The sequence below is a fragment of the Ailuropoda melanoleuca genome, chromosome 9 (genome assembly GCF_002007445.2).
Source record: "Ailuropoda melanoleuca isolate Jingjing chromosome 9, ASM200744v2, whole genome shotgun sequence".
In the NCBI taxonomy this organism is placed as follows: Eukaryota; Metazoa; Chordata; class Mammalia; order Carnivora; family Ursidae; genus Ailuropoda; species Ailuropoda melanoleuca.
The window spans coordinates 85099086-85112609 of NC_048226.1; the positions used below are offsets into that span (position 1 = coordinate 85099086).

The window sequence follows — 13524 nt, forward strand, 5'->3', positions numbered from 1 at the left end:
AATCTTTAAAAAAAAAGTGGTTAATTTATTATGGTAGGTACCTATAAAAACACACTTGTGATTAAATTAGAAGTTATTTAACAATTATATATTATGCAGTGTTCCACGTACTTTAGAAATATTGGCTCATTTATTTCTTATAATAACTCTTTAAACTTATTTTTATATCCATTTAACAGACTAGGAAATTGGGGCTTGGAGAAGTTACAGAACTATTAATTGGCAGAATCTTGGTTAAAATCCTGGCTCTAACAGTTAATAGCTCTGTAACTTCTCCAAGGATTTGAACCCAGTCTCTATGCTCTTAACTATTGCCTCTAATAATTTATTACATTCAGAATGTCATTATAAAAATGAAAGCTTAATTTCTGTTATAAAAACAGATCATTTATATCCAAACTTCAGTGTTTTATGAGGTAATTACAGCTCAAAATGTTAGTTACTTGCCCGAAATCATATAGCTAAAGAGTGTTTCTTCATACTTTGCTTATATATAAGTGTTTTTTTAATTGGACAGTAATTTGTTTAAATTATTTTTGAGCTTGTAGTTAGTTTTTGTGACCCATGATATATGATGGGACTAAGAACTGGAATTGAAACATGTCCACCTGGATTGTTGTAGAAGAAATCTCTAGGAATAATCTAGAGCCATAGAATCCTGAGGTATACAAATTTAAAATCAGCAGCTTACACAGTATTATATAGGTGAGATACTGAAATCCATTTTAGCAAATGTTGAATTTGAAATGGAGATGATATCTATATGGAAATTTAAATTTAGAGTTTGAAATTAGGTCTGTTATCCCCAGAGAGTGGTCAGGGTTAGAGGTTTAGATTTAGAGTTTACCAGCTGTTTCATCTATTTTATAACCAATCAGCCTAAGACTAGGTGGCTTCAAAGAGCAGATGCTTTTATTTGCTCACAGTTTTGCAATTTGGCCTGGGTACAGCTGGGCGATTCTTCTGCCATTCTCACCAGTGGTCACTGAGCCTCCTGCACTGAGCTTGTGGATTGTTCAGAAGTTGGGCTCAGCTTGGGATGCAGGGACAGCTATTTTTCTTTCTCCATGTAGTCTCAGAGCCTTTTCCCTTGCCCCAGAGCCTTTTCCCTGGCCCCATGGTTTCTTCATGTGATCTCTAACAGGTTAGCTGGAATTTTTACATGGTGGCCTAAGACTCCAAAACGTACAAAAGTCAAAGCTGCCACGACTTTTAAGACTTAGTCCCAGAACTGACCCAGTGTCACTTCTGCCATATTCTTTTATTGAAAGCTACTCGCAAGAATGGCCCAGATTCAAAGGGGAGGTGACTAGACAAGGGTGTGAATACTGAGAAGCCACCAATGTAAAATCCGGCCATGACCTCTTTAAGTAATAGTTGAAGCCTTAGGCGTGATTGGACAAAACCATATAGACAACATGACTAGAGAAGAGAGCCAAGGCTAGGATGTTTAGAAATGCCTGAATTTAAGGTAAAAGTGGAAGAAAAGTTAGGAAATGATTTAATAAATAGTAGTTGGAAGACCCTAGAGAGCTATAATCATTAACATTAACATGAAAATATCATTTATTACATGATACAGTGTGGGAAATAAAGGGGAGTCAAACTGGGTCCTTACACTTGAGAAAGTAGTTGCACAGTCCTTTTCTTTGTGAAATTTGTAGTCCAGTGACGAACACACTTTGAAAAATCACTATAAATGTCTTCAGTTGACAGTGTGAAGGTGAAGTGGAGGGTACTTCCAGAGTATATGACCTAACACAGTCCCAAGAATTCAGAACAGCTTCCTGGAGAAACAGATATTGTTAAAATAGCTTGTTGCACTGTACTAGTGCATAAAGAAGTGCAGCTTTGACCCTTCTCAACTCCTCCCAGGGAATAGATGTATACATGGTGATTTTGGCAAATGCTAAGACAAAATCAGAAATAGATTTACTAGATAGAAGTAGAGTCAATTTCACTTACTTTACATGAAATCATAGGATAATATTTATCCATTTCTCAACATTACACATGTTTAAGGCTTATTAATATAAGTTGAATATTAATATCTCCTAACTAAATTTGAGTATATTCTGGTGAGTATATTAATTTTTCCTTTGTAACTTTTTCTAAGGTAATTTATTGATTTAGAATTTATTCTTAAGTGGGGTTTTATTTCATTATTTTTATTGCAACTTTAAGAAAATACCTTAATATGTGGCTTGATTTGACTTCTTTAAATTATCACCTTTTGAAATTTGGAGATTAATATTGGTAACTTCTGAATAATAAGACATACATCACGTGACAATCTTCAAAGCCAGATTGTTGATTACTGATTAGGCTGTATCATTAAGTGCTGATTAAGCTGACAATTTGTAGAATTTTTTTTTTATCTAGAAGTAGAAGCAATCTAATTGAACAGTTGATTATTATGTTCTGTTCTACCCTTAGCCCTCTCTGTAGGGGAAACTCTTTACCTCATTTGACAGAACTCCTTTTGTAAAAGAGGAGCCAAGTTTTAGCTAGTATAAAGTCTTAATAGCTCTTACTTAGGAAAACATCATATCCCAGTCATAGTGCCACTACCAGTAGCCTCTCTCACTATTCCAGATAAGGTATCAACTGTCAGATCAGCCTCTTAAATCAACATTCAATTTCCTATATCTACTGCATTATGTCCAGCTGTGCTCCACTATTGGCCCTCCTTGTCCCCTGTCCTTCAAGCTAAACTTTATACCGTTTCCTTAAACTATTCTCTGATTTTAATCCTTTATGACCTTATTATTCATTCATTCATTCCTTTAGTCGGTCATGCCTTCCATTCATTTTTTTTGGGGGGATTGATTAGATATTGTGTATCAGGCAAGGTACAATAATCTGGAGATTAGCAATTAGACTTGGCTCCTCCTTTCCTGGAATTTGAACTGTAATAGAAAGTAGATATTGAGAAGTCATTATAAGTCTTAATTATAACATTGTTTTCAGAAGCAACTGACTATAAATCCACAAGAGATAGCATCTTGAAAAAAATTGAAGTGGAAAGGCTATTATGCTAAGATTTGTGGTAAAAACAACAATTTGGGGTGTGTGTGTAAGCACTTGTACATATTTATATAAATATAAGTTTTGCATTAATTATTCAGTTTTTTAGCAGATATTTCTATGTTATCTACAGTACAGTAGGCACCGTTACACATGCTGGACTGGCAGTAAGTAGAACACAGTCCATGTCCTCAGGAAGCTTACGTGACAGTGAAGGTAATGGGTTTAGATTTTACCCCAGAAACCCATATGGTTAGGTCTCTCAGTTTTGACGGGCCTTTACTCCAGTCATTTTCTCATTCAGGACCTAATTTGCCATTCCATGTAAAATTGCAAATAGACTCTTCTCCTGACATTATATCCTTTTCCCCAGCTTTGTTTTTTCTCTTTAGTACTTATAACTATCTAATATATTAAGTGTGTGTCTTTTTCTCTCACTTGGAAAAGAGACAAGATGGAATTTTTTACTTTTATTCATTTCTTTATTTTCAGTGCCTGGAAGAGTACCAGATACTTACTAGGTACTCAGAAATAGTTGTTAAGTAATACATGAAATATATATTTCCAGGTAGTAATAACTGTTGTCTGGAAAAGTAAAAAGATTTTGAATGGATTCCATCTGTGCAGTGTGAATCAAAATTTGTGCCCCAGTTTTTATCAGTTCCTTAGTTTTAACAAATCATCACTGAAGAAATAAAATATATACATATGTATTAGTTTGGACCATATGGTATTGCTTATTTGTATATCAAAAATTATCAGCAGTTTCATATGGTTTGACCTAAAATAGAAAAACAATGTCCCATTTGAATTATGATTAAATTAAGCATAGCCAAATAATGATTTTTAACAGTGATTTTCAGTGAAATACCCGGAAAGTATTATGATACTAGGAAAAATGCAAAAGAACTATGTGAACAAATGCAACCGAGCTAAACCCAATTACTCTGAAGAAAGGCTTCTATATTTAAAACTTGTACTGAAAAGCCAGTTGTATAATGAAAAGTGCCTGGCTTACCATATGTTCACAAAGAAGTTTTACAGAATTGTCAGAAAATTGGATGTTGATCATTGCCTAACTGTATATTACAAATGAATAAGCTAAAGTATAGAGAAATCAACAAACTTCTCTAATATCAGAGGGTGAAGTCCGAATGCATCTACAAACTATCCATGATAGTTTTACAATTTTGAGTCCTATTGTTGCCTCATTTTTTAAATTGGAATTCTTTTGAAAGGAAATGTTTTAAAGGTACTCTTGAAAAAAGTTACTGTTTTGTTGATAAGTCTTCTAATAAAAATAGTTTTCAAGAGACTAGATTAATAAGGGCTAATGAAATGTTTTGAATTGATGAAGCATGTGCTTTATTCTCAAATCAGTGTGATAACAATGTTTCAAAATAGTGAGCTAATACTAATAAGGTTAAAATGACACTGTGTAACTGATCTATAAATTCAACCTTGAGAAAAGGTAAAGGACTCAGATAAAGATTTTGAAAGAGACTTCAGTGGCTAAGACAAAGTAATCTTTTAATCAGCAAATATTTTTTGTTTGCCTACTGGGTTCAGGGCATTCTTCTAGGTGGTAGGAATTCAGTAGTGAACATTATCAACCAACTTTACTGTACTAACTTTTATCGAATACACCATTCAACAGCATCCTCGTTCTCTTCAAGCACGTATGAAACATTCCTCAGGATAGACCATATGTATGTTAGGCCATTAAATGAGGCTAATAAATTTAAAAGGGTAGAAATAATGCCCAGTGTGTTCTTCAATTACAGTAGAATTAAATTAGAAATCAGCAACACAAATGTGAGGAATACTTTAAATATTTGGAAATTAAATAACACGCTTCTAGATAACCTGTAGGTCAAAGAAGAAACCAAAGGGGAAATTAGGAAATGTTTTTAACTGAAAATAAAACCAAAACATGTCAAATTATGGAAAACATCTAAGGCAGTACTAAGAAGATCATAAATGCTTATCATGGAAGAAGGATCTAAAATCAGTAATCCAAACATCAACCTCAAGAAGCTAGAAGAGTAATTCCAAGTTAAGTAGAAGGAAGGAATTAGATCAGAAGTTAATGCATAAAATACTGAGGACTACATCTAACAAAAGAAGTGCAAGATATGTACACTGAAAATTATAAAACTGAGAATAAAGAAGATATAAATAAATGGGGAGACAGCATGTTTGTGATTTGGAAAACTCAATATTATTAAGATGGTGCTTCCCTCCAAATCCACCCATAGGTTTAATTCAATCTCTAACAAAATCCCAAGAGGACTTTTCATAGAAATTGACGAACTGATACTAAGTTTATATGGAATTGCAAAGGACCTGGAATGGCCAGTTTTGAAAAGGAAGAACAACTTTTGGGAACTTACACTACCTGATTCACAACTTCTCAACTATAAAGCCACAGTATTCAAGACAGTGTGGTATTGAGTTAAGAATATACATGCATCAGTGGAACAAAATAGAAATAAAGATGCCAATGGAAAAAAGAGAGTCTCTTTAACGCAATGCTGAAAGAACTGGATATCCATATGTAAAATATATATATAAGATTTTTATATAAAAATTAACTCTAAATAGATTATATAAGTAAATGTAAGCACTAAAACTATAAAACCTCTGAAAGAAAATAGATCTACCAAAAGGATCTATAAAAAGGAAAAAAATCTACAAATTCACCAAAACTAAAAATGTCTACTTTTTGAAAAACACTAAGAAAAACCAACTAATTTTTTTAATATTCATTTTTTTAAGATTTATTTATTTTAGAGCTCATGTGTGCATGAGCGGGGGAGGGGCAGAGAGAAGGGGACAAGCAGACTCCTTGCTGAGCGTGGAGCCTGATGTGGGGCTTGATCCCAGGACCCTGAGATCATGACCTGAGCTGAAATCAAGATTGGACGCTTATCCTACAGAGCCACCCAGAAGCTCTAGAAAAAAATTTTTAAAGGTTACTAAGAGAAAACATTTCCAGTCATGTCTGATAGTAGACAGATACATTAAAAAAAAATTCTTACAACTCAATAATAAGGAGACAACCCAATTAATAGTAGGTAAGAGACTTGAATAGACATTTCATTAAAGATACATGAATAGCTAATAAAGCACATGAAAGGTGCTCAACATCGTTAGTCTTTTGGGAAATGCAAATTAAAACTACAATATGATTCTATAATACACTTACCAGAATGGCTGTTATTAAAAACAGTGACTATCAAATGCTGATGATGATGTGAAGAAACTGCAGATCTCACACATTGCTGGGGATGGTGTAAAATGGCGTAGATACTCTGGAAAACAGTGTGGCAGTGAAGTTTACACTTAACTATGCAACCCAGTATTTCCATTCCTAGGTATTTATCCAGGAGAAATGAGAACGTATTTTCACATAAACACTTGCAAGAAACTGTTAATAAAAGCCATATTTATAGTAGCTAAGAATTGGAAACTATGCAAACATCCATCAGCTGGTGAATAGATAAACACAGTTTGTTTTGTCCATACAGTGGAATATTGCTCAACATATTGAGGCATGAAAAGTTTTGGGTGTACCTAAATATGGTTAACTTCATATGGAATTTCTATAAAAAGCTAAAGGAACAGAAAGAAATTCCTGCTTGAGGCCAGGAATAGGAGGGGAGATTGACTGAAGAGTGATAATGGATGTTTTCCAAAACTGGATTATAGTGATGGATGCATAATTATATAATTTCCTTAAATTAATCACATTCATACTTTGACATATGTATATACATCTGTGTAAATTATATCTCATTAACACTTTTTGTGAGAGAGAGAAAGAGAAGGAAGGAAGGAGAAAGGCAGGGAGGGAAGGCAGGAAGGAAGGAAAATCAAAAAGGGAGAATGTCCAACAGGGCCCTGCCTGAGAACAGGTAAATACAAATCTCTGGGGAGGAAACCAGGCCCCAGTGTTTCAAGTGCATCCAGTATTAAGAACTTCTGCCCTATATGTGCTCTTTTCAACCCTAGGCTAGAGAGCCACTGTTACAGAAGAGAAAGACCTTAAGATGCTCTGAGGCAAAAAAGCGAGAGAGAGAAAGAAAAAGAGAGAGAGAGAGAAAAAGAAAGAAAGAAAGAAAGAAAGAAAGAGAAAGAAAGAAAGAAAGGGAAAAAAAGAAAAGAAAAAGAAGAATCGCTATTTTAGGCTTTTAATTCCTTGGCTAGAAAATCAGGATAGTAATACTTACTTAGTCTATCTCGCAAACTTGTTTGAATCACAGTTGGTGATGAAGGTAGACATTTTGTAAACTCTGCAGTAGCTTTTTGTTATTCTGTCCAACCTTAAAGGATTTCTGTCTGTGGAACAATAAAGAAATCATTGTTCTTTATAATAAGATCTTGAAATATCTTCTGAAGTTTCTCTATTCATTGTGGCTTTCAAATTGCCTATTTTACTGTGTTGTAACTAAAGAGAAATATATACAATTTATGATCCTAATGTTTCTTGTTTAAAGTAGTCACGGTGCAATTTATAAATTTTTCTGCATTTTTGGAATCTTCACAGTAGGAGGTGTCATACAGCATTCAACAATACTATCATTTCTTAAACCATTTCAGATTATTTTTAAAATTGAGCCAGGGCATTTCCTTGGCTAGTCTCAATGAAGCTAAGTTTTATGCTGAATCACTCAAAGCTCAGTCTGATGAATAAAGTAGGAAATCAAGCTAGGCAATACATTTTTTGAAAATGCTTGGTGAATATAACTAGACTGGTTTTTTTTTTGGTTTTTTTTTTCCCCCTTATGATTCCCCAGCTGACCCTAAGGACCATTTCAAAAAGTTGGGTCTAGAATTGTTTGAACAATAATATTGTTGGAAGTGTGTAGCCTCCTAAAATGCCTACATTGAAAACTAGATTTTATTTTGTTTCATTTTTAGCATGATTATCTAAATAATTGTATATATTATTTTGTTGTTTCTTAAGACACACACACACATATATAATATTTGTTAGTAAGTCAGAAGATCTACTTAACCAGAATATCTTACTACCCTCATCATCCTGATATATTTTTCATTATAGCATATGGAATATTATTTCCTCTTTATATTAATATTATCTTGTATTTTATATTGTTAAACTGTTTTAAAAAGAGGGGGTGTTACAGGATTTTAAGAACCACTGAGAAACTTACTGGTATGAAATATGACTTTATATTTATTTTACCAGAATTTTGTTTGCTAATGAAGCTAATAATGATCTATCTCTTCATTATAGTTTATATATTATTTATAATATTTGATACAATTGAAGGGCGATTGTAGTTTCTTCCTCTCTCATTTTACCTGTATAATAGATCCAAAATAGATGTTTGTTTTGGTGGAGAGGGGACATGCAAGCCAATCAATCTCTTAAAAGTTGATAGTGTAAAAATAACTGAGGAAAATATGTAGGGGCACTTGGGTGCCTCAAGTCTGTTAAGTGTCTGACTCTTGATTTCTACTCTGGTCATGATCTCAGGGTCATGAGATGGAGCTCCTCACTCAGCGGGGGTTCGCTTGAGATTCTCGCTCTCTCCCTCTGCCACTCCTCCTGGTGTGTGCTGTCCCTCTCTCTCTCCCTCTCTCTCAAATAAATAAATAAATCTTAAAAAAAAGAAAATAGAAGTTTTCTGTTGTAATCATTTCCCCTTATTTCTTTAGGAAGAGCTATGAGAATTGAATAATAATTCTAATTGTAAATCAATTACTCTCTGTGGTATTTACATAAAAATTAGTAAGTCTTCAATTAACACCTGCCAAACCTGGAACATTTTTTAAATGACTGCATAGTCATTATGGTTAGGGGAGTTCTTTAAGATAAATATTTTTCTTTTGAGGAAAAAAAGATTGTTGTAATTACAGGCTTCCATGATTAAAATGCTAATAAAGGTGATGGAATTTAAAATAAATGTGGAAAGGATGCCATGGATTGAAGGGACACCCTTGAATTGGCCAAGTGCTAAGTTGGTAAATGAATTAAAGTCACTATAACTCTTAGCAAACCTTAGTTTCCAGTGCAACTGGTAACAAGCGTTTTTTCCTGCCTAAAGCCTTTATTTAAATTCCTTTTTTAAGATTGATGTTTATGAACAGTATTAATGTCTCTATTGCATAAATTTACTTTTGTACTTCATGGTTGTTTGGGGGGATAAGCTTTAAGTCACAGTATGTTCATCTGTGAAATAAACTTTTAATACAATTGCAGTAGTTTTCTTAGTGTATGTGTATGTGTCTGTATACACATATACATATAAATGTACTCATATATATATATATATATGTATGTATCACGTGCATATAAATTCCAAAATGCTAAGAACTTTTTTTGTGAGCAGAACCTTACATTCCTAAGATAATTATAAATTAAAACAAAAAGCTTTGTTGAGATGTAGTTCACACACTATATAATTCAATCATTTAAATTATACAATTCCATGGTTTTTAGTCTAATCACAGGATGGTTTGTGTAACCATCACCACAGTCAATTTTAGGACATTTTCATGTCTCCAGAAAGCAACTCCAAACCCTTTAGCAGTCCCTCCCCATTCCCCTTGCCTGCTCCTCCCCCCAGCCCTTAGGCAATCACTAATCTCTTTCTTTCTGTATAGATTTGCCTGTGCTGGATATTTCATATAAATGTAATCATACAAGAAATATGTCATCTTTAATGTCTGGCTTCTTCCACATATAGCATGTTTTTAAGGTTCATCTTTGTTGTACACGTACTGGTACTTCATTCTTTTTATTGCTGAATACAACTCCGTCATTTGAATGCATCACTTAATATTTATTCACACATCAGTTGATGGACACTTTAGCTGTTGACCCTTTTGGACTATTGTAAATAATGCTGCCATAAATATTTATGTACATGTTTTTGTGTGAACATATGTTTAAAATTATTTTAGATATAAATCTGGGAGTGGCATTTCTGAGTATTTGTTAATTATATGTTTAACTTTTTTGAGGAATTGCCAAACAGTAGCTGTACCATTTTATACTCCCAACAGCAATTTATAAGAGTTCTATTTTCTCTACATCTTTATCGGTACCTATTATTGTCTATAATTTTTGTTATATTCATCCAAGGGAAGTGAAGTGGTATCTCTTTGTGGTTTTGATTTACGTGCCTTTTTGGCTATGATGAGCATCCTGTGTGCTTATTGGCCATTTGTATATATCTTTGGAAGAAGGTCTGTTTAGATCCTCTTTTCAGTTTTTAATTGTCTTTTTATTACCATAGGAGTTGTGTAGCTATTTATATATTCTAGATACAAATCCCTTATAAGATATACTATTTACAGAAATTTTCCTTTGTTCTGTAGGTTGACTTTTTTAATTAATTGGTAATAGTTACTGAATAATTAGTATATGTCAGGCATTGATATAAACACCTTCCCTACAGCATCTCAAATTTATTTCTCAGAGCAGCCTTGTCATATGGATACTTCTTTTTAAAATTAACAATCTTTATTTTTTTAGAGCAGTTTTAGGTACTCAGCAAAATTGGGCAGAAAATACAGAGTTTCCATATAGCCCGTGTCCTCACACACATGTAACCTCCCCTGTTACCAACAGTCCACCCCAGTGGTACATTTGTTAAAATTGATAAGCTTGCATTGACATATCATTTTTACCCCAACTCCATAGTGGGTTGACTTTTCGTTCTTTTGATGGTGTACTTTTAAGCACAAGAGTTCTTAATTTTGGTGAAATTCAATTTTCTCTTTTTTTTTTCTTTTGTTCATTGTGGTGTGGGTCTCTTATTTAACAAACCATTGCCTAATCCCAAGGTCATGAAGATTTATGCCCTTGTTTTATTGTAAGAGCTTTAAAGTTTAACTCTTAAATTTATGTCTATGATCAATTTTAAATTAATACGTGAGGTAGATAGGTAGGAGTTCAACTTCATCCTGTTGCATATTGGATGTTCAGTTGTTCGAAGACCATTTGTTGAAATCAAGAAATGATTGTTGATTGTTGCTCTATCAAATTGTCTCGGTACCTTTGTTGAAAATCATTTGACTATAAATGTGAGGGTTTACTTATGGATTCTCAGTTCTCTTAATCTGTATGTCTGTTGTTACACCAGTGCTTCAATGTCTTGATTACAGTAGTTTTATAGTAAGTTTTCAAACAGGGAAGTGTGGATCCTCTAAGCTCCTTCACTCTCACCACACAATCAAATTCTTCTCATTTCCCTCTCCTACAGTAATTTTAAATTAATATTAGTTGTTTTAATTGTTATGATTATGTAATCGCTCTTCACAGTTGAGCCATGTTTTATTTACCTTTCCTGTACAGTATTCTGTTTTAGCTAGAGTCAGTGAATCTTTTTTTATATCTAGCCACAAAGCCTTCCCCCAGTGGTGAAACTCCTTTCAGTACCTTCAAGCACTGAAGTATTCTATCAATCATGTATATGTAAGAAGTCTCTTCCAGATCTTTATGACCTGTCTAATTCCAACTGATTTCTCTAGCTTTGTTCCATAGCTTTGGATTTAAAAGACAATTTTTTCATCATCATGGAAATTTCTTTTGCCCTTTCTTTGTTGGTGCCTTTAATCTTTTGTTTCCCTTTAGTCCCTGTTTAGGTGGAGCAGATTTGCTAAAATCTTCCCGAAAATTTGAAGGTATTGCCCCATTGTCTTCCAGCTTTTGTGCTGTTGTTTAGAATTCTAGCGCTGTTCTCATTCTTGTTTTTCGTTTTTTGTTTTTTTATAGGAAACCTATATTTTCTCTGGAATTTTGTAGAGTCTTCTACTTGTTCTTGGTCTTCTGAATTTTCATGATCATGCACCTTGGTGGGTCTACTTTTATTCTTGTATTGGGCTCTCAGCATGTCTGGAAGCTTGTCTTTTTATTGGGGAAAGTGTTCTTATAATTATTTTGTTGGTAATTTCCTTCCCTCTTTTTTATGTTCTCACTACTGTTAATCCTGTGTAGATGTTGTTCCTCCTGGGTTGTTTGTCTGTCTCTCTTGATCTTCCTCTACTATTTTCCATTTCTTTGTCTTTTTACTCTACGTTCTGTAGATTCACTGAACTTTTTCTTCTACCCGTTTAGGTGAAATATAATGTTTATGTTTTCTTAATTTTCATTTCCATGAGCTCTTTCTTATTAATGTTCTTATAATCTCCTGTTCTTATTTAATGGATACAGTATCTTCTCTGAGGATTTTAGTGATCTGATTGTTTGTTTTGTGTGTGTAATTTCTTTTTACTGCATATTCTTTAGTTTCCTTGCGAGTCACTTTTTTCTGTTATTTTGGCATCTAGTTTTCATATTAGCAACTTTACTTGAGATCTCATAACATTTGCCTACCTGCTCACATTTAAGGGATAGTACCAGAAAGCTAACAGGAAAATGTGGGTGCACGAGTGTAGCTTGTTGACTGTGATCTTCATTTTAGGGTGATCTCACTGGGACTTTAGCTGACCCTATGTTGGGATTCCTCTAGGACTGACCACATTTCCAAAAGAAAGCTCAATTCTGTTATCTAGCTTCCAAAATTCTAGAAGTTATGTGGGTGAAGAAGGGTAAAGGGTCTCAATATTCAATATACAAGTACACGCTTAATCTACTGTTAATTGACTCTAACCCTACTCTCTGTCTGGTAACTCTCAGGCCAGAGACACCTAGTTTTACTTTCTGCAGAGAATAAACCAGTAGTCTTCTGTACCGGGGAAAGGACAATCATGTGCCTCAATGGAATAATGATTGGTCAGGATGCCAAACTGCTTCTCACAGACTTCAACCTATTTTCCTATTTCACCTTCATGTTGCTTCCAGTACCGTCTGGGACCATCACCGCACAGTCTTATCAGGGGTTGTAGTATAAATTATGTTGCTTCCAAGCCTTGTCCACTGTTTTTCTCAGCTTCCTTAGCAGTCTGTTACCAGTTATTCATTTGCTCTCCTGCTTTCAAAATTAGTTTCTCTTGTGTCTTCTGTCAGATATTAGTCCCTGTAGATTTGTGCTATTTTAAAAATCTCTTTAATCTCCTTTTGTGGAATTTTAGAAGATAGTGCAAATGAATGCTTATGTCTAATTTACCACCTTCAACAAAAAGGGACTCTACTTCCATTTTTAATCACAAAGGCTTCACAGTTTTTCTTTGACCTTCACTATAACCCTCACTTGATTTGTTTTTAAAATATACAAGAAACTGTCTTAAGTGACCTTCTTGTAACTGACATGCCAGATTAATGAATGCTTCCCATTTCCTCTGTAAAATACATTATGGATGCCCACTGCAGGGACTGAAAAGCTACCCTGGAGTGTATCTGTACACTCCTGCTCCACCAGTGGAATTTTGTGTGTGCTCACAGGGGTCAGTTTATTCCACTTTAAGGAAATAGAAGCTGGAAAGAGTAGTTGATACTTTATGGGTGTGGTCGTATAAGAATGATATCATGGAACTCTAGTGAGCCATATCAAAAGTTAATAAACAAGGACACATTTTAAA

At 33.9% G+C, this 13524-nt stretch overlaps 1 protein-coding gene across 5 annotated transcripts in view; it reads left to right on the plus strand.

The window, feature by feature from the left end:
• The window catches only part of MTBP (MDM2 binding protein), a 76710-nt gene that overhangs the window by 27339 nt on the left and 35847 nt on the right, over positions 1–13524 (plus strand). The gene's annotated exons all lie outside the window — the stretch shown is intronic.